Below are 22,034 nucleotides of genomic sequence, written 5' to 3' on the forward strand. Positions count from 1 at the left end.
CATTTGTTATTTGCAAATCTGTTTTTTTTTTTTTTTTTTTTGTAACTAATTTGCATGGGCAATGGATATTCTAATTCTGTACAAGCAAATGAGAAAAGCAATAAGACTATCTTACAAAAAGGCATTTTGAAAACTAAATATATTATTTTCTGTTTTAAACAGCATATATCTGCATGGATGTTTCTGTTGGTATTAACTATAGCTAAGGCATTATGGTGGCATCTAGAGATCTTATTTCAGGTTATAATTCCTGTATATAAGGTGGTAGATACATCAAAGAACAGAAAAAGAAAAGTTTAACTCACAGTAGTGTACGTGGGAACTGTTTGCAGATCACTTGTATGCCAGATCAGAACTTTACACAACCACTCCCCAGTTTCTGTAGATCAGCCTTCCTCCTTAATCTTGTCTGTTCATATCACATGCAATATTTCTCCCTGGCTCTTCAGCACTCACCCAGATGCTGATGCCCCAAAGTGGAGAGAAAGTGAAGTGTTCTCCAGGAACAGCTCAGAAGGGCACCACATAAAATATGAATCTCTGCAATGGTATTGTGCAACAGCAATGGCAGATGTTCAAAAAGGAGATATAAAACACAGTCAATTCCATGGAAACAGTCTGGCAGGTGAGCAAATACATATTCAAATGCAACATCAAATCATAGAATAGAATCACAAAATCATATAGGCTGGAAAAGACCTTCAAGATCCTCATGTCCAACCTTCAGCCTGGCAAACAAGTCACATCACTGAACTATGTCCCTTAGTGTCACATCCACACATTTCCTATGTGCCTTCAGGGATGGTGACACCACCACTTCCCTGAGCAGCCCATTCCAATGCTTGAACACCTTCTTCCATGAATAAACTCTTTCCCACATCCAATCTAAACTTCCTTTGATACACTGTGAGGCTGTTTCCTTTTGTCTTATCACCTGTCATCTGAGAAACGAGACAGACACCCTTCATGCTGCAATCTCCTTTCAGGTAGTTTTAGAGAGTGATGAAGCCTACCCTCAGCCTTCTCTAGACTAAACAGCTCCAGTTCCCCCAGCTGTTCCCCATGACTCATTTTATAGTCCCTTCACTGGTTTTGTAGCTCTTCTCTTCACATGCTTTAGCAACTCAATATCCTTCCTGTAGTAGAGGACCCAGAACTGAATGCAATACCTGAAATTTAATCTCATTGTAACTGGAAGGATGAAGAACTCTGTACTGTAGTAAATTCATAATTTTTTTTTTCCCCTCTGAAGAGAAGCAAAGCCCTTTAATCTTTACTATATTCATCAGAAACCATGTCAAAGTTTAACACAACGCAGCTTTAGTGTACGATATAAAATGTAGTTACAATTACAAGAGTTTGTAATAAATTTTGTGTGCCTATAAACAATAACTCAGCAGGTGGTGTGTGCTACCCCTAAGCTGTGAAGAGCACATAGACAATGTTCTTTGAAATAGCAGCAATTCAGAAATATGCTTACTTAGAAAAATTACAGAGATGGCATACTGCCAAGTATGAAAGAAAAGATGTTTGGGCTTTTTCAAAAATAAATCATGCATGTGGGAAGGAACCTGTGCATTCTGGCAAAGGTCACTGAGACCTTGGATAATTCACCAAAAAAGATAACACCAACTAAAGATTCCTTAGAAAACAGTTAACAGCTCAAACTTCCGTCATTGAAGATACAGCAGGAAAAGCTGTCTCTTTGCAGTGTGTGCATCACTCTTACTAACATTAATGAGATACGACTTCCTGTATTTGCCATCAATATTAATGAGAGATGCACGTGCCACTAATGTTAATGGAGAATACACATGCGTGTAACTCCCATTAATGATCATTAGGTACCCACAGGAGAACCCTCATTAATACTAATGAGTGTTGCACGTATATGCAATTCCCCTCAGTAGTAACCAGAGATCTATGTGCATGTATTGTCCATTAGAGTTAATGAGAGATGCACATGCATGTGGCTGAAACTGTCATTAATGTTAATGCGTTGTGTGCAGGAACTGACAAAAGAAGATACTTTATCTTGATAACTGAAACTTGCCCTTTGTTTTGGTACTAGTTCATCTTTAGAAAATGCATGGCTTTCTATTAATAATCTAGTTTGGGCATTGCTGTGACCAAGCATCTAAATATTCTGCAAAATTAAGACAAAATGCAGAGATCCATTTTCCAGATGATGTGAAGTCTCTATGTCACAGATGAGAGCACAGCAATTTGCATGTTTATGGTGGGGTCAGAATGTAGAATGGCTGAATATACGTTTTGCTTCTATGGGATTTGATCAAAATTGTATTTCTTAATTGCAATTAATTTACCTAAGGCTGTACTCTGGTAGGTGAGTAGGTAGCTGGGATATGCCTTGAACTTAGGTCCTGCCAGCTGTGTTCTACTAGATGATCTCAAGAGGCCTGTGGAGTTTGTTGGCAATTTCTGTTGGTCTTCCCTAACTAATTAGGGGCTGCATGTGAAGAGTGATGAGTGGACTTGGACTTACACTCCATCCTTCAGTGAAATGAGTCAGTAGAAATTACAAACTGGAAATGTCATGCATCAGCTTCAGACTTTGCCATTTCTGAAGAACACTGCCTTTTTCCAAACCCACCTCTTTCTGGAAAAATTGTCAGCGCAGATACTGAACTTTGTCACATATATTTCACAACATGTGAAAGCCAATACATACTCAAACAAGAAGGACAGAAGACCTCCAAGTGTTGAAGTTAGGATCAATGTTTCAAAAAAATAAGTCTCTGCTATATTTGTTCTTAAAAAATTAATAGTGTACATCACAGCATAACCTTCCAAAATCGCAGAGCTTCTTGCCTACAACAACAGTCTCATTCTCTACTGACAAATAGCTCACATAGTCACTTATGCCCTGTAAAACAAGTGTAGTATAACAGCAAGGTAGAACATCACAGCTACTTTGCACCGCATACATGGCTTTTTAAAGAAACACCTATAGTTTCTGGGAATAAACAGCTATCCTTGTGACTCCCTTATCTATTCCAGAACTGGATTCACGTGTTAAGACATGGAGATAAGTGGTCAAAAAGAACTTGACAGTTCAATCAGCTGAACATTTGTTAGAAAAACAAACCTTCTGCTCTGCTACAGTGTTTTATGCTCAAAAAAATCAAAATGCAATACCACTGTCTGCAGAGAGGATCCATCTGCACAGTACACTCGTGATGTTGATATGTAATTTAAACAGTAATTATTCCATACCTATGCCCCTTTCCACCTAGTTCACACCACATGTATTGGTCATGCCAACACTGTGTATAGAGCTGTGCTATAAATGAAATCTCTGAAATTAACTGATTTAGAGGACGCACATGGTACTAGGATGCTCTGCTAGGTTCATTGCTCTTCTTTTTACTGGATCTTTTGAATGATCCCTTTAGAAAGAAGGTCTGTATAAACATAACTGAGTGGAGCTAAAGACTACTGCACAAGGACAGAAACAAGCATTTCAGAAAACATGTTTTCGAAAAAGGAAAATGCCTCACCAACCTATGTTCTCAGGTCCATGAACAGAGTGCATAACTTCCAGCAGAAATGCAGCATTCTTCAAGTATTCAAGGAATGAGGCCACACAGTGGGAGAAGAGTAGAGGTGGGAAGAAGAAAGAAAAGAAAGGAGAAGAAAGAAAGGAGAAGAAGAAAAAAAAAAAAGCTGGAATTCCATAGCTTCTTTTCCCTATTAATCTCATCACATTATATAACATTCACCTGACCTTATTTGCTTTATTCCTACCAACCAGAAAGCAAGAGGTTCCAAGCTAGATGAGCAAATACAAAATGGAAATAAAGCAATCCCAAGTCTAAACAAAATAACCAAAAAATGAGCCCCTGGAACAGCATGCATTCTAGTCTAGGAACAAAGAATTTAATTCAGCACTGGGCTTCACATTAAAAGCAGACTAAAGACTAAGGAAGGTCTACCACAGAAAAGTGACTTAAGGCATTTTCCTTTCTAAGCATGTAACCTTTGTTTAAAAATTTGCAGCTGTGGGGCTCAGCAGCATAATCAAGTGCGCCTGATTTTAATTAAGGGAGTAAAATTTGCATATGCAAACTCCTCTCTTACTAATACCTTAGTAATGCCAACAGTATTGAAAGAAATAAGAAAACAAGAAAAGGAGAAACAACAACAACAAAAAGAAGTAATCAATTTTGTTTTGCTAAAATAAGGGAAAGAGCAGAGATTACAATATAAAATGCTTCCAGCTAAAATGCACTGAAAGTCCAATCTGGCTTTTATCCAAAAAGGTGTTTTCATGGCTAATATGGGATCCTCACCCTGTCACAGCATCTAAGATAAATACCTCAAGGTGTGGCCTTGTCACTCTGTAGGAAAGTCAGGCACAGGTGAAAAGTCTTGTGGTCTTCAAGAACTGCTGTTTATAAAAGTGCCTCTCTCCCTAGAACCTAGAGATGCTTTTGGTTTTGGAAGTAGACCTCTGTACCTTAGACATTTCTAAGATGTTACAGTTTTGCTTTTGGATCACTAAGAAACATGCAGATCCTCAGTGGGGAATGCTGAAAAGAATCAGTGAAAGGCAAAGCTCAAAAGCTGTCTCAAAAATACATTATATTCTTTGTATTTAAGTTAGTGTCATTGAGATGTTTATAGATAAACCAGAAAAATAAATATTTCAAGCAGAGACTACTGGAGACTGGAGGGAATTGGATTTCTTTCATGCCAGTTTAACTGTAAGCTCCTCCAGGAATCCTTGGACAGTGGCATAATTCCCACCTTCTCATCTCCAGGAGGTTTTTGTTTTTAAAGAGTGAGACAGAAGCCTGGCACAATGTAAAACTGCTTGGAGCAATACTAATATAATATATTGGATATTCTATTCAGGCACCTAAGAGACTTAGGAAACAAGTCCTCAAAGCACAGTCAAAAAGCATACCACGAAGATCACTATATCTGTATTAACATAGGAGCTGCAACATACTAGAAAATACTGAACAATGTAACAGGCTCCAGAGAAGCCACTGTGGTCCATTGAGTAAAATACACCCTTTCAGAATTACTGAAATACAAATTCACATGATAGGCCAAAAAAACCAGACTTAGCCTATTGAATAAACATTGCAGTAAGCTTCAGAGCCATTATGGTCTACTGAGTAAATAACAAAAAGTATTAAAATGGTCCAGACATGTATTTTCACAATGTGACAGAATTGCTTCAGAGGAAATTCTTGTGTCAATTCTCTGGTCTATCCATGAGGGATTACCTTTCTTTTCCTCTTTGTTTCACTGTTTAGCCTATTCCATGTATATTTGCATAATGATGTACAGTTCTTTCCAGTCCCTAGACACAAGTTACAACAATCCTTTTATAAATTCACCCCACACTAAAGCTGTTTATTTGTTATAGTTTTAGGCATTAGCCTCAGTGACTATTTTAACAGAGTTGAGAGAGGGAAAAATGAAAGGCGATGATGAGAGAGGCAAAGATATTTTCTAGCAAATTGGGAACAGTTGAAATGGTCTCTCTCTGCCTATTTCAGAATATAGCTTTCCCTTTCTTTGATGTTGTTTCACAATTTGACTCTTTTTTCCTAAACAAAACCTAGAAGAAAACCTTTTCATAACACTCCATTACGTTTCATGATGGAGAGAAAAACTATCTTGATCCCTGTCCATTGCTAAGATCAGTCACAATTTTATTTCATCCTGTGACTTCAAAGGGCTTACAGAGAATTAAAATAATCAGGATTCTGATTCACCTTCTCTGTGAAATACAATAAATTAGGACCGTGCAAAGAATTGATTCCCACTGTCTGTTAACAAGAAGTTTGTTTTTAATTATCTAGGATCTGACTACTGATAATTGACAGATAAGTTAACAGGGCTACATTTTGTTCTCACATCTCTAAATCAGAAGATACTTGTCTGGATGACACAACTGCAACTGTAAGTGGAATATTAGCATGTGAGATGCTTTTACGGCCTGTGCCAAGAGTTGTGCTGAGAATTTCCTCAAGGAGGTACCCCTGATTCTTTCCTAGTTCCACAAAAAGCAGCTGGCTGGCTCCGGGGAGAGCCGCTGCACTGAACAAGTTGAGTAACCCTGCTCACCAGGGAGGCAGATAGGAGCTCCAGTACCTATGCATAGAGCTGCACAGAAAAAAACCAAACAATATCTATTTCAAGCAGCTCTAGTAAAACAGCTTTCCAGCAATTACCAGATCCATTTTATAGAATATTTAGAAGGATTACTGACATGGAAAACAATACTTTAATATCAAAAGAAATAGTGATTTTGAAAAGAAAGCAGAAACAATTTCTGGGATCACACCTACTGGTAACTTTGCAGATTCTTTTACTGATAAATGATTTATCAATGTCTCTAGGGTCTCTCAACACAGAAGCAATGGTAAACTCTCTTTAGCTCTATGGTAAAGTAAAACAGTCCAAGGTGCTTAACCAGCTATAGAGTGAGGTTGTAAATTATTAATGAGCATCTGTGGGCTTTTTATTTTAATACCTTGTTACAAATAACACAGTGATTTGCAACATTTTCTAACATGGTTACTTTTCTAACAAAGAAATCAAAGACTTGGTGATTCCTATGAAGAGAATAGGTGTTTAGTCAGATGAGAGAGGATCAAAGTCGTTATGGAGGAAGGCGTGCATTCATACATTTCTATATTACAGCTAAGCAAATGATTTAAGGCTATCTGTCATGACAGTGTGGTGGCAGTTCCACCTATGTGCCAAGTCTATCAAACCACAGTTTTTCTCAAGACTAAAAATTGAATTAGTTCTTCCACAGACAGCAGCTTAATTTAGCAGAACTCCTGCTTTGCTCTTGACTGAACCACAGTCCGAGGAGACTTACTGAATTCAAATGAAAATGTCTACTTGGGCCCATCTGTGCTTGAAGCTGAGTTTGCAAGGCTCTGACGAGGAAGAAGTAAATATGCAAGACAGCTCGCTGAAGAGAGTGACATGCTTGCATATGCCCTCCAAAGCCCTGAAGTCTTCCACAGGGGAAAACTGGGAGGAAGATATACCATGGCGATCTTCTTCATGCTTATAACTGGATGGCGTGACAAAGTATTTGGTGCATAACTGTGTACATGGGGCTGTGCACTTACTCACTCACTCACCTATGATGAGCTAAGAAATGCCAAGAGAGAACTACTGTTGCCAGCAGCATTTCAGTGCCACATCCAAAGAAAGTGAAGCTCTGCTGGCAGGCTGCCCTGTCCTCAGCCGATGCACTGAACTCAGCCAGCCTAAGTTGAGCCACCCAAGAATCCAGGAGAATACATCTCTTCATCTTGGTCTGGCAACTTGCACATTAAAACAAACAAACAAACAAACAAACAAACAAACAAAACAGTTCAGTATTTCACATGCATTTGTCACCTGGCTAAACAACACTTTATTTGGAAGAATCTAAATCAGGCCTCTTAAGCAGAACATACGCCAATACTGTGTTCATTAATGAACAGTTATTACTATACTCTGTCATCAGTTTCCAAGGAAATCGATCCAATAATGCAGCTATCTCTATTCAGCATGTCCCAATTAAGCATACAGTAATAATATTCTACATACATATAAGCCATTCATTCTCAAGCACTTCAAAGATTATACAGTACACAGATACCACTGTGATTAGTGTATTATGAATGTTCCCATGTAGTCACACTGAACCACAGCAGCTTTTCAAGTGGAAGGTGGCAGCCAACTGGCATGCTGGTTTCTGAGCTACTGTGGATGAAGAAAAAATGCTGCAGTGTCCCGGACATAAACCCATGATATTAAAATGATGATGATGATGATGATGCAATTTTGAATTTTGAAATATCTCTTGGGCAGAAGGACATTTAGTTTTAAATCTAATCAGTATAAAACCATGTAATACAATGCACAGAGCTCAATCAATTTAATTTAAGAAAACAGTCAAGATTTCTATTCTATAAATCCATGGATCCTGAAGATTAAATATTTCAAAATCTGTTATTCGGACCACTAAGCTCTCTTTACCACTGACTGAATGGTGAATTATTGTTGAAGGCACTTTCATCCCTTTAGCAGCTAATTTCACTTTTATTTCCTCCTTCCATTGTAGGAAGTATTTCTGACTAATCACTTCATTTTTCTGGTTATAATTGCCCATTTTAGAAATACAGAGTGTATTTCATCTTCAGCTACATCTTTTTTTTCTAAACATTATTGGGAATGAAAATTAGGTATTGAGTACTTAGCTATTACCTTTTTCTATAACAGTTTTCAGCAATACCTTATAGACGTACGCATCATCTTGTTTAATCCAGATGTAGTGTATATATACGCATATCCCCCTGTCTATGACAAAGCTCCTCCCTCGAAGTTTGCCTGGGATACGCTCACTTTAAGCTCCTGAAGTAGCAGTAGTTTAATAATCAGATCAACTACTTTGTAAAAAATCCTTTCCACCTGCCCTATCAACTAACAGAGAAAAACTGCTTTTTTAGGTGATCCTGTTGTCAGCTGGGGGCATACAAGGCCAGGTTGGATGGGGTCCTGGGCAGCCTGATCATGTGGGTGGCAACCCTGCTCATGGTAGTGGGGCTGGAACTCAATCATCTTTAACATCCCTTCCAACCTAAGTCATTCTCTATAATTCCTTCCTCCCCTTCCCCTCCCCCCTCCGCTCACACAAGAAATCTAGGGTTCTTTGTTTTTTGTTTTGTTTTGTTTTGTGTTTTTTTTTTTTCAGGTTAAGGACACTACGAGTCTTTGCAGACCTACTGGTTTCTGTTAGAGATGTCAGTATTCAATTCTTCCAAATTTCTGCTGCATTTTGCATGTCCTCTGAAAATACCATGGGTAAAGTGCCATATTTTAAAATGCTTTCATAGAGAGAAGTTCAGTCAGATCACGTCTCTTATTGCCATTCTCTTATTATTTAAAGATGGATGAAGAGGTATTCCTCAAACCTGCTAAAATAAAAATGTTACTTTTGAGAAGGACTAAGTTCAGAAAGCTGTTTAAGCCCCTGCTTAGCTCTGGCATATGCTTACCATTTGTTGCGCAAGGGACTTCATTCACTCTCACTTATCATGTTGTTGTGGAAAAGAGACGTTTCTCAGAATTGAAGCTGAAGTACTGCGAAGTTTAGCCTCCGAGGTGAATGTTTTGGAAGGTTAATAGCCTGTGGAAATAGAGGAGCCCTATGTTATGTTTAGTACTCACTTTGGCTGAAAGATGAAATAGACTCACTTCACCTAGGCGCTGAAATGCAGCCACCTGTGGGGAGTAATGTGCCAGCTCTTTAGTGCAACAGTGCAAAACCATTTAAGCAGGAAGTGAAGCGCTATTCCTCAGTCCAAAGAGAGAGTGTTTGCCATTGTTGTTACAGAACAGTATGACATTTTTCTTCGGGTGGAAGGCGCTGTTTTTGCAGTGCTATATTTCAAAAGGATTTAGGTTGAGATACACAGAAAATGGGACTGTGCCACCGGTTAATCAATAGCTCAGCACAGTAGACCAGCACTGGAAGAAACCAGCAGAGGCAGGAAGGAGGACAAAGGGAATGTTACTGAATGTGAGTGCCTACCTAGAAGGGTCAATTTTAACATTGAACCCCTAAAGGGAGACTCAAATTTCCTGCAATCAGATATCTTTAGCACTTTTGCAATAGATTGAGATCAATATGCAGTTTCTATATACCACGAGTTTCTTTCTATTCTGGCAGAATTTACTCTCCTTACGTAAGTATGCAATTACCTCCCATAAGTTCAAGTTTGACTTTGTTTGGAACTTCAACCAAGCCAAATCTATTCACTTTACAATTCACCTTTATGCTGCCAGAGTAGCATAAAGAGAAAGTGAAAGTCTGAGAAAAAATCTGGAAGAGGGAAAGCAACAAAAATACTTTGCAGTTCTGAAGAAACCTTCAGACAGTAAATGAGAATAATTCTAATTCTCTGAGATGATTTTTTAAAGGAAACCACATATTACGTATGTTTATTGTAGTAGCTGTGGTATTCTCCTCCCCTCAGCTTCTCTTCTCTTAAGCTGAAGGAATTTAACTTCTCCAAATTCATATTGCCACCACTGCCAGCCATTGCCCTCCCAGCACACAGAAGAGGAGGCACTGGAGTGGTTTAAAAAGTGTAATAGTGCAAAATCAAAAGATTCTGTATCGGTAAAATCTTCCTACTCATTAGACACACTTTGGCCTGAAGGTGGCAACATTGAATAACATTCTAAGGAAAGAACCTTCACATATAGATACCTTTAATTAAAAGTTTGTGCTTTTTAGCAATTATCCTCTCCCCCATTCGTTTTTCACAATGTGTTGAGAAAGAAGTAAGATGGGGGGTATTGTAAATTCTTCTGAAATAATCTTAACTTCACATTATGCAAATTTATTTGAAAATTAAAATTAAATCTAACAAACATACACTTTATGCCAAACCTTCCATCCCTTCAATGTAAAAGTAATTTCAAAAAGGATACGCTGTGTGTCTCCTTTTGTAATATTACTATCAATAGATGCTCTTTACCCTGAATGTAAATCAGTGCTTTCAAACTGGACCTTGCCTTATGCTGAGTTATTTCACCTCCTTCTGTAAATGTTATGCTCTGGGAGGTGACACATTAACCAGGCAATAAGATGTGGCACTCTGGGACATGCATTGCATGGGGGAACCAGGCAAGCACCCTGCAGACCAGCAGGTGAAGCGCAGTGTCTTTATGTGAGATGGGCAGCTGATAAGCTTGTCTCAGAGCGTTCTGTGGAGAACACAAGGACAGAGGGATTTAAAATATTATTTCTAATTTCTTTAATAATAACGATAATAAAAAAAATCAATCCCCTCCTACGAGTGGGTACTGAACTTCAACATTTGCAGATTTTCACAGTGTTCAGTGATTTTACCTTTGGCTTCAGTGCTTTCTGTTTATCCCACTGATTACTGTTCTTGTGGCTACATGAACAAAGGTATTTTACATGGAATCAAAACAACATTTTACACAGTCCTTGCTGGTAAAGGCCACACGTGCACTACTGTGAGCATTCCCTACTAGCAATCAATGGTAGTTTAAATAAAGAGACTTAACTCAGGCAGCCAACAGACAAACAAAATCCTCAAAGTTCAGAGGCCAGTAACTATTTGTTGTGGTTTAACCCAGGGGGTAACTCAGTACTGCTCAGTCATTCTCACTTGCTCTCTACTTCCCAGTGGGATAGGAGAGAGAATCAGAAAAAAGTAAGTAGTACTTGTAGGTTGAGATAAAACTATTTACAGAGAGAGAAAAAGAAAAGGATAATAGTTTGGCTATATGTATGTATATATAATATATATATATAAATGTATATACAAAGTGAAGCAAAAGCAATTGCTTACCACCCTCTGACCAATGCCCAGTGTGCCCCTGAACAGCAGAAGGAAGAGATGAACTCTCAGCCCTTCAAAACTCCTTTCATGTGATGACAACTTACATCAGCTCTCCTTATTCTGTTCTCTTTCAGCTCCTTGAGCTCTTCACTGAGAATGGTCTTGGCTCTATACAACACTGCTAAACAGCACCTATAAACATTGGTGTATTATCAACATTGGTTTTCTCCTTGAACCAAAAACACAGCATCATACTAGACAGTCTGAAGAAAGTAATTCCATCCCAGCTGAAACTAAGACACAGTTGTATTAAGAGGGGTTAGGAAAAAAAACCAGCTGCTGAATTTGCCCTGTCTAGAGAAAAAATGACAAGATAATAGGCTATGAGTACTTAGGAGTACTTAAGAAAACAAAATTGGAAACTGCTGTGGGAAGACTGTTGGCAGCATAGCGAAATCAGGTAGAAGTACTCATAGCTCAAAATTAATGAAGGGAAAAATGTAGATTAAATAGTACAAAATGAGTGTACAGGGAAGTAATACAGCTGAAAGGGTCACTGATTTCAAGGCAAATGTTAATCCTGGAGGATTGTAGATCATATCAACCTTCATTGTTTGCAGAGTTTGGAGTAGGTCTTCTTAAGTCTAATACCTATGGGTCAGATCACTCCTTGATATGGCAGTATCTTATGAAGGAGTGCTTCACACTGAGAACCCTGCTTCCAGAGGGGCTGCCCTGTGAAAGCAAGCCAGGAGCTTGGCTACAAACACTGTTGGTTCTTACACTTCTGTAACAGCCTCCAGCTTTTACAAGGGCTTTTCCAGGCAGAAAGAACATGAGAATCCCTTGCTAATGATTGTGTCTGTTGGCTCTGGAGAGGAGCTGATGTAAATAAAACATAATAAATAAGATCTGGAGAGTAGCTAGGTGGAGTACCATTAGTTCAGCTGGAAAAAGTGCCACTGATGAATCAGTGACCTATATAAACAAATAGTTCTCATCATTTCTAACAGAAGGTTAGATTTTGACTGTGTATTGATCCTTGAATAAAATGAAACAGTAAACTGCTATCCATTCAATCCAGAAAAAAGACCACTGAGAAGGGACTTAGAGGAAAATAAGACCCCAGTCTTTACCTGCTTATTCTCATCCTCCCACCCTCTTGCCCAGTAGAATAGGCAAGCAAGGAAATTCTTTGACCTTGTTGTACCTCAAAAGAAAATGCAAAGAAGTGCCCTCGGAATGTAGAACAGGCTCCTACTACTTGACACCACAGTAACAGTCTCGCTCTTGAAGATTAGCCATATTTCTGGTGGGGTTTCAAATGCTTTTTGAGGACAAGCTCTGAAGTTCTTTTTAATGTACCCACTCTGATTTTCAATGCATTCAGTCATTAAAGTAGACTTACTACCTTTGGCATTTCTATTAAAATGTTCAGAAGAGGAACGGTTTCTGAGTGAGTCACTGAGTAGAAAGCACAGGTATCACAGAGGGAGAAGACGATAATTACTTCCAGGCACACCTTCTTGGAAATTGAATAGACTTGATGAAGAACTGGTAAAATTGTAATACAAAGAGCAGCATCACAAGGTAACAAGGCAGAAGAGCAAAATTAACACAATCCCAGCCCTATATATTCAGTTCAGATTCTACATTGTGACAAAAAATTATAACAAAACTAATAGAAAGAGTTCCTGTACACTGTGATACCAGATGACTCCAAATGCTCCTGAGCAGCAGTGTACACAGCCTGCTTCTACAAGGCCATCACAGCTACAAAGGATGTACAGCTGCAACAGTGTGGACAGACTAAGTGCATGAGTAAACGGGATGGTCTCAGCATAAAAATCTCATAATAACACAAGACAAAATGAATTAAACAATGAAAACTCATGATTAAAAATAATCTGCAACAGATAAATAAAACAAAACCATTATGGAAAGCTTTGTTTCATATAGAAAAGTTTTATCAAAGTATTTAAGCAAACATAATCCTGACCATTCTCAGATCTGGTGTGATTTCATTTTTTAGGATCAAAAGTTAGAACTCAGCAGCTAGATAAGAGCCTCAGACACAGTGCATTTATGTTTGGTCCATTGGAGAGGAGAGGGCAAAGGCTGCGCATTATTTGTTGGTCACAGAGCTGGTATATGAGCTGATCAGTCTCAGGCATTCACTGTGCAGACATACGGTGTGTATCATGCCAACTCCCAGGAATCACTGAGCACATTATCTCCCATGTTTTCTTGGTACCTAGATAGTCTGATGTTTCCCTGAAGGAACTCTGAAAGGCATGCTCTAGTTCATAAATGATGGATCTACAGATGTAGAACTCATGGCTTCACACTTCCCCTTTCATGGCTGCCAAGATTCCTTGATGGGACTTACGAGAGCACGATGGGGCTTTATGGTGCCACTTGTGTGGTCCATTCCATTTGCAGGACTGTCTCTGCAAGGTCCAAAAACCAAGTGCCCCAGACTAGAACACTTTATTACAGTAACGTACCTTTAAAGAAAGGATAGATTATAAAAACTTTAACAATAAATTTTAATGAAGTCATGTGCGCTGATTATTTATGCTTTAATTATTATTCCTGTCCTCTCTTACTCTCCTGAACTGGTGCTACTTTACTTGCAATAGGAACAATTTTGATGAAGATAAATTAAAGCCTCTGATACTTAATTTTGCACAGAATGAAATATTTAGTGTGTTAGTTCATATTCTGATATGGTAACTGGAAATTCTCATACCTAAAAGAATAAAGACTTCATTCAACCAGCAAGAATCAGCCAGAACTGGCTGCAATGATCTGTGGTTTTGGAAGGGGCCTTTTTACTGAAGAAAATTACAGTAAATCTCAGATTTCTTGGTGAAATCAGTTCACAATGTGCGTTCAGGACAGTGGCATCATCTGCTTAATGAGATACGGACTTCTAAAGCATGTGTGATTATTATTATTATTATTATTATTATTATTATTGTTATTATTATTATTATTATTATTTTGCCTTGTGGGTTCTCCTGCCAGTTAGACCCTGGAAATGGTTATATCTTTTTGTTGTTTGTGGGTTATTTGGATTATCTGAGATGGAATTTACTATACCATTTATAGCATTGCCTCTGAATACATTTTCTATGTTTTCTTATTTTCTCCTTCTCTAAAAGAACTCACTGTAAGAATGCAGGAACAAAAAAAGTCCAGGTTGAAGAAACCTTTAATAAAAGAACTGCAAAAGAATGAAAAAGAACTGTGGCAAAACAAGCAGGTCATTCTATAAGATTCACTTGCTCAATTTTAATGTATGTCAGAGCAGGATGGCAGGACTCTAATTGGATTTGAAAGCTGTGTGATTCTCCTGTAATAAAAAGCATATTTGCCAGGGCAGCTACAGGAAAACATTATTCCAACTGGGTCTTAAATTTAGGGGACAGCAGAATGAAAGAATGAATAATTCTAGTAAATAACCTTCTATATGTCATGCAACTTAAAATCAAACTCCAAAAAAAAACCAGGATTTATATTAAGTTTGTCTCCTACCAACAACCTCATATTGATTCCTGGGGGAAGCTTTCAGGGAGATTAGCAAAATAATCCTTCCATACTGGGGGTTGTGTTTCTCTGCTTAAATGACCATTGCTGGTGATGAAAATGCTAGCAAAAATGACAACAAAAGCAGATATCATTAGAATTCAGAATCTGAGTTCTATCTGGAGTCAGCTTAAATTATCTTTGAATAGAGAGCTATCACATAAACTTCAATCTTTCAGTGAAAAAGTATGAGCAGCATTGTATGTATGACTATTTTTAATGATGTCTTAGCAACATGAAAACACTAATGTTATGTGCTTTTTTTGTGTGTGTGGTCTGGGAAAAAATGATTGGAAAGTTAGCATTTTAAGGCTTTGTATTTATTTCCTCTTTAATGCACTTTGAAACATGCAAAGGAGTTACAAAAACATTGTCTAAATCTTGTGAGGAACATAAAGGTTTTCTCACAACACTTGGTAATGCTGAACTTTTCTTCAACCCCCCTTTCCCCACCCAGCAATGACAGATCAAGGAGATTTTTTGTTGTGAAAAAAGACTGCCTCCAGATACATTTCTATCCTTGAAGGACGACGTATGGATAGGAGTTGAACAGAACTGCTACAGTTAAATGTGTAAACAGCACTATTTGACCTGACAACCCTGCTGAATAGAAATATGCATTCACTTTAAAAGGTGCCATACACAAGAAGATTTAAATGAAAATTATTGGCTTGTTATTTTTTTTTTCTTTATTTTTTTCTTATTCCTGCAGAATAATGCAGGAATAACTCAGTTTTCCTACCTCATACTCCACTATTCTATTTCTGGTTTACTATCAACTTTGGGCACGAAGTCTCATGAATAAAGCAAATGGTCTCTTGAGGGAACCATAGGCAATGTTCTTATTAACCAAATCTATTTTATATTACCGCTGCTATAAAATAAACAACAGAGCAAAAACAGCAAAGCCCTGCATTGTGCAGGATGAAATGCCACACTGCTCAGGATGGACCTGAGTCTTTGTGGGAAGTAAATATACCTTGGAGATATTTAGAGTGGGCCGGCACTGATGTGCTCTGAAGTGGTGGGATTTCATCAGGTGAAACTGAAGGAAGAAAATCCTGTTTCATTTCCTTCTCACACAGGAGATCTTACTCCTAGGCTAGAAGGAAGTTCTGCAGAATGTCTACTGCCAATGAAAAAAAACCACTGCACTGCCTGTCAAGTGTGAGTCCTGAGATGCCCACAGTGACACGTTTTCCAAGTAAAAAAAATTTACTCTACTTTTGTATCCTGAGGTAAGTTCCTTGACTACAGCATAGTTTCATTCAGGCCAATATGAGAATGGAATCACTGGTCATGGCACTAGAAATAGCAGAGACATTTAGAAATCTTCACACTGCTCACTCCTCACCTACAAGACAGTCTCCATCCCTCCATTTTTAATGATAGAATTATTGTAGGTAATTTCCATGAAGAACTGGCTTTTTAAAAATACAGGTAGCTGAAAAATATCTTATACAAGTAAGCTTGTAAAATTCAGAATATCTGGTATTTTAGAAAACAGGAGAATGTCAAGAGATTAATAGGAAGACATTGCAGTTAAAATCAAACCAAAGGCACAAGGATGCTAAGTTGAGTGTCGGCAGAGAAGAAAATAAGATGATATTTTAATCCCATGTACCAAGTGCATGATTTTTCAATAATGTGCAATCAAAAACTTGTACAGTAGTTTTCAGATAAAATTACTCAGAGAAAAGTCTGCTCTTATCTGCATATTATTTCAGAAACGTCCACTTGGTGCATTTTTATGAAGAATGAATCTACATTGAACACTTTTTTGGTTTTAAAACTTTTAGAATTAAGCAAAGAATCATAATTTGAACAATTCACACTTGGCTTATTTTTTCTATCATTTCCCTCTTCGCATTACATGGTGATAAGAGAAATTATCATCCAGCTTATGCATTCCATTGATTTAGCAATTTTATTACTGTGGCACTTTAAAGTCATGGATTTTGGAGTCAGTTTAAAGATAAGAGAAATAGTTTGGAGCTAAGTGTAATTTGTCCAACACTGCCTGTCCTTTGCTTCACTGGCCATTTAATTAGTATTATAATAAGAAAGAACACAACGTTAAGAAAATCACAAGGATATATGATAGTTTCTCTGACGGAACATATTTAAGATGATGCCTTTGAGCAAAGACATGAAAACGAACTCATTGCAAAATTTGATAGAGAAAAAAAGTTAGTTTTTTCATTGTTGCCAGGTTCTTTTGCCGGGAGGGGGGAGGGGACTGGAAGAGTTCTTCAAAACCATTAAAATGCAAAGTGACAAATGGTGCTGAATAATTGCCTCATTCTAAATATGGCTTTGGCTTAGATTATAATTGTTTGTAAATAAGAATTCAGTAAGGAATAAAGTACTTCCTAATTTTTATTTTATTTATTTATTTTTTTAAGTAATAGAAGATGTGGTGCTTCACTGAGTGAAATTAAAAACAGAGTGTGGAGAAATAAGCTTCGAGTCACAAATCCTACCTGCCACAAACTTTCATTGTGTCAGATCATTTTCATGAGTCTACTTAGAGATAGAGCTGGTTGATAACAAATGGACTTAGGCGTATGCTAGCAGAAGAGAGAGAGAGATAATTCTGTAGATCCAAGTAAAAATGCCTCTTTCTTAAGATTAGATATTATTATTAATTAAACTCAAGGTTTTCAGCTTTCATTTGGGATGTTCTGTAATTAAGGATAATGTTGCAGGGCCCCTGATCAAAATCTTCATCAAAACATGAGATGCAGGTCCTACATTAGCTATGTGTTCCCTTAAGCAGCATTTTTCAACTCTGTAGTATCAAGTGTTATTGCTGCTATTAGCATTGTACTCTTTGAAGTAAAAAGTGTTTCTTTGATTATTAGATTTGTCTGGAACTAGAAGTAAAAGCAAGGTCTGGAAACAGAGCGGAACCAAATTTTGGCCCCAGCTGGATCTGTATTTGTTCTTCACAAGAACAGAAAAATTGCTAATGGTATGAACATAGTCTGCCAATTAAATCTAGCATTTCTTCAGTTAGGTGCAATATACTATCCTTATGTGGTAGAATCTGCACAGATGTACACAATTCAGGAGACAATACAGGACTGAGCTCCAAATAAAGATTGTGGTGCAGTTATTCACAGTTAAAATATATACAAAATTATTATTTTGCCAAGATGTCAAAAAACTTGCCTTTATTGTTACCTGTGTGCTATAGTGATAATTTATGATGCTGCAGCGTTCCGGTTTCACTGGCGCTGGACTAGATATTTCATAGCTTGTTGAACACAGTGAAAATTCATCAGTTTCTCCTTGGTCAAATATGATGATACATACAGGGTTGTTCAGTGCTATCTGCCATTCAGTAGTGCTAGATGAGAAGCGCTGTTACTGTGGAAAAATAATAAAATATAAGTAAAAAACAAAATTTACCAGAAATAAAAAAATACATTTGACTGAATATCATTAAATTCAGACATGAAAAAATAGCTCCCAGAGACAAAAGACATTCAAGCAACGTATACTTCCATTTTATCACTCTGTCCCCTTTTCTGAAACATCCTATGCTTTATTTCACTGATCTGTTCTACTGTTCAACCAATATAGGGTTCAAAATTTGTCTCCCACTGTGAATAATGAGCCCTTGCATAGTCCAGGACATCTTCTTTATATACAAAAAACGCTTTAACAAAGCATTTGCTGTTAATAAGGCCAAAGGGGCATTTCTGCCACCTAATAAACACAGAGCAGATTTAGCAAGGAGATTCAAAAAAGTAAGAAAAGCAGGTGAAAATGTAGTGTAGTGTTAAAAAAAAGAGCCTTGCAACTCACTGAAAAATAAAAGATTACTTCTATCTTGGAAGTTTGAGAGATGAAGTACCCAGGTAACCCATGCTTCATTGGCACTGTTTAACTTTCTGACACAGTTTTAACTTTTGTTTAATTATTTATTCATTTATTTTCCAGATAAAGTAGTTATCAGAGTAATGGCCATGGAATTCAAATAATGAGCCCTCTATCAATGAGGTTGGAATAAACTCAAAGACGAGGAGCATAGTCCACCGCAGTTTAATGAAACTTTATTTTGTTGCAATCCAATTTATGTTTTTTTATTTTATCTTGGATTTTCTTTTTATTTACCAAGTATTATTAACAGTACAAATACTGTCTCCCAGAAACCAAACTGCACTGTCCAGAACTTTTAGAAGTGGTTGTAATAGCATATATTAAAATATATTATACTGTTAATTTCCATCTGCATTAGGCATCAGAAAAAAATGACACATGATATTATGTAATACAGTATAATATAATGGCACATGTTAGCTTAGAAGAGTTATTCTTCCCTTTCTCATCTTCAGTTTTGTTGATATACCAGCATTCTTCTACATTTAAACTGTTAAGCAATTCTTCTTTTAAAAAGCTTATTGTAATCAACATAATGCCTGTTTTGACATCTTCTTTGCACACCTTTTTAATGTCTTCACACTGTCCCATTTCCTTAATACTTTCAGTAACACAAAATACCTATAAGTGCAACTGAGCAGTCTGAATGAATTTGTTGAATGAGAGAATATGCAAATGGATCCAAATCCATGAAGCTACAGCCAAATAGACAGGAGACCACCCATAAGTATCTGTGTGTTGGTAAGGAAAAATCTATTACAAAAGAATTCTTTTGCCCATTTCCTTTATTTTCAAGGAAATAGTGTATCTACATCAACAGAAAATCAGCACATTTCACAGCCATTATGCACACTGGCAGCTCAGCCAAAAAGAACTCGCAGCATAGACAACCTCTACATCCTAGTAAGAGAGTTCAAATACAGGCTGTAGTGCTATCTAGCTCCTCCAGGACGTAAGCTAAACTGTCTTGAAAGCCAGGGAGTAAGCTAAGGATAACACTGAAACAAGGACATATATAACCCATTTAAAAGTAAATTTTGCATTTTGAAGAGTTCAGAGATAGTTAATCATTTTGAAATAGAACAAAAGGCTGAACTCACTTTGTACACTTCATAGAAGCTAAAGATCATCATCCAGAGTGGAAACAAGTGCCTTCAGCTGCAGAAGGAAATGAGAGTTGCAGAAGGAAATGAGAGCTTGCAGTACTGAATGATATTTATTAATATATAGCTTGTTGGATTTAAGCTTTAAAAATTGACTTGCAGTTTTGGCTTGTCAAAGTAGGTGTTCCAGTTGTTTTCATTAAATAGAAACTATTTGTGCAGGAGGTGTGTGGAGATAATTTGCTTCTGTGAATCACATAAAGATGTCGCCCTGAAAGCACATGTAATCCAATTTTTTAGTAGTTTCACTAACAAGAATAGCAACACCTTCTCCATCTTTCCACTTTTCTAAGACCAGTAAAGCTTACACATTTATTTTGAACTTCCAGGTCATCTCATTCAAGTCTCAGAAATAAAGCACAAAGAACACCTAGGTATTATAAAGATGCCAATCAGTGAAGTAGGCTTGCATGTAAACGTGTTTTTTTTTGTTGTTGTTGTTTGTTTCTTTTTGTTTTGTCCTACCATACTGTAGTAGAATTTGATTAGGATAATGAGATTTACAAGGAATTGTCCATCATAACGTGTGGTAGAAAAGCTATGAAATCTATTAATCCAATTTTTGTCATGCGAGTTCATATAAAGCAATAGTCAAAATTAATTTTCTTGTGAAATGAAAGAGAAAGAAGGCATTTTATTTTGTGATAACTCACATATTAAGTAGCAGGCATTCTAGAAACAGCTAGTATATTAGTTCTTCCTACACTATTATGCAAGGTGGAAAGACTGAATGCATGCCACTGTGCATATATATATGCATTCGTTTTCCAGTGGTACTGTGTTAAAAATGCCAAGACGCACAGTCAGAAATGACCTTTTTTCTTTTTATGGACAATACTGATCCTTGTGCAAGTTCTCTTAATTGTGATGTCCAGACAGCAGGGAGAAACTAAGTGGTACTGATTTCCACTGATTCAAATTTCACTTAATTGGACTGAAGGGCAGAATAACAGGGCCTTCATACCTCACTGCCTTTTCAAGTACATGCTGAAAGCAACCCCAAGGTACATTTAGTAGGCCGAGATATGTGTACTGCAGGACAATAAACTTCATAGATCAAAACTGGAAGAAAATTTTGAATTATATCCTGCCAATGAAACTGTCTTGCTTCCTAATACAAAAATAGCTTTTCTCAAACCTCAGCTCATCTCAGTTACAAGGGTAGAGCATGACAAGAGATGAAGATTTGAAAGGTCTAGAGAAGAGACTGAAACTAGGAACTTGCACTGAATATAGAAACAGCACATAAAATCTAACGTGTTAATATACTCTGTAGCTCCAATGCTGAATCAATCCTTTCAGTGCTGAACTGAAAATTGAAAATGAACTTCAAAATATGGTCAGTGCAACTTAATCTAGGAACAAGAAGGCATGGATAGCTATTGTGAGGGATTTGGACAGAAAAGGGCACAAGCTCTTTGGCAACTGAAGATGGAAAAGTGATTTTGTCCATGGTCTGGACATCTAAAAGCAGGTGAATATCCAATAAGACGCTTTGACTATGATCTTTGTTAAGAAAATGGTATGCTGTTCGCTCAGATAGTCTTTCCATTAAAGACAGAAACAACTTATTAATTATTTACCCAGTTATTTCAATTCATAGCTATTGTATACCCAGATTCTTATATATATACCTCTTACCAAAGAATCCAAAGCAAATCAGATTTTAACACTAGTATTTGATGATATTTCACTATAAACTTAAACAAGTACCCTTTATGCCCCCAAAATGTCATTCACCATTAGCTGCAGGAAATACTGGAGTTATACCAAAGACCTGTCCCAGAGACATTTTCAAACGGGTAGTAATGCATTTGTTCTGTAAATCTTTTCCATGAAGCTGCACAAAGTCAAGTACAAGATCAAGACAGATCTGTGGAGGACTGCAGTGTGCTCTCATTGAAAGTTCCATAGGAATAAAATCCTTTTCTTTTTTATCTTTAGAAAAAAATTTTACAGACTGTCAGAATGTAGAAGGACGTATTTTCTAATTTTGACAGTTTCTTAAATAAGATCTTAAGCTACC

General features: G+C 37.2%; 1 protein-coding gene and 1 long non-coding RNA gene across 6 annotated transcripts in view; one reads left to right on the plus strand and one right to left on the minus strand.

Annotated features, from left to right (window-relative positions):
- The window catches only part of RNPC3 (RNA binding region (RNP1, RRM) containing 3), a 152,196-nt gene that overhangs the window by 94,137 nt on the left and 36,025 nt on the right, over positions 1 to 22,034 (plus strand). The window lies entirely within an intron of this gene.
- The window catches only part of LOC128072131 (uncharacterized), a 63,520-nt gene that overhangs the window by 30,640 nt on the left and 10,846 nt on the right, over positions 1 to 22,034 (minus strand). Inside the window, exons 3-6 of one of the 5 annotated variants that reach the window (XR_008202143.1) lie at positions 19,946 to 20,003; positions 18,144 to 18,329; positions 9,045 to 9,175; positions 7,140 to 8,963 (exon numbers count right to left, since the gene is read on the minus strand). This is a non-coding gene — a long non-coding RNA (uncharacterized LOC128072131). Of the gene's footprint in view, positions 1 to 7,139; positions 8,964 to 9,044; positions 9,176 to 9,248; positions 9,659 to 10,430; positions 10,545 to 18,143; positions 18,330 to 19,945; positions 20,004 to 22,034 lie in introns of those variants that run through there. The other 4 variants (XR_008202142.1, XR_008202141.1, XR_008202145.1 and 1 more) reach the window with 4 other exon arrangements.

The sequence above is a fragment of the Tympanuchus pallidicinctus genome, unplaced genomic scaffold, assembly GCF_026119805.1.
Source record: "Tympanuchus pallidicinctus isolate F22 unplaced genomic scaffold, pur_lepc_1.0 scaffold7, whole genome shotgun sequence".
Taxonomy (NCBI): domain Eukaryota; kingdom Metazoa; phylum Chordata; class Aves; order Galliformes; family Phasianidae; genus Tympanuchus; species Tympanuchus pallidicinctus.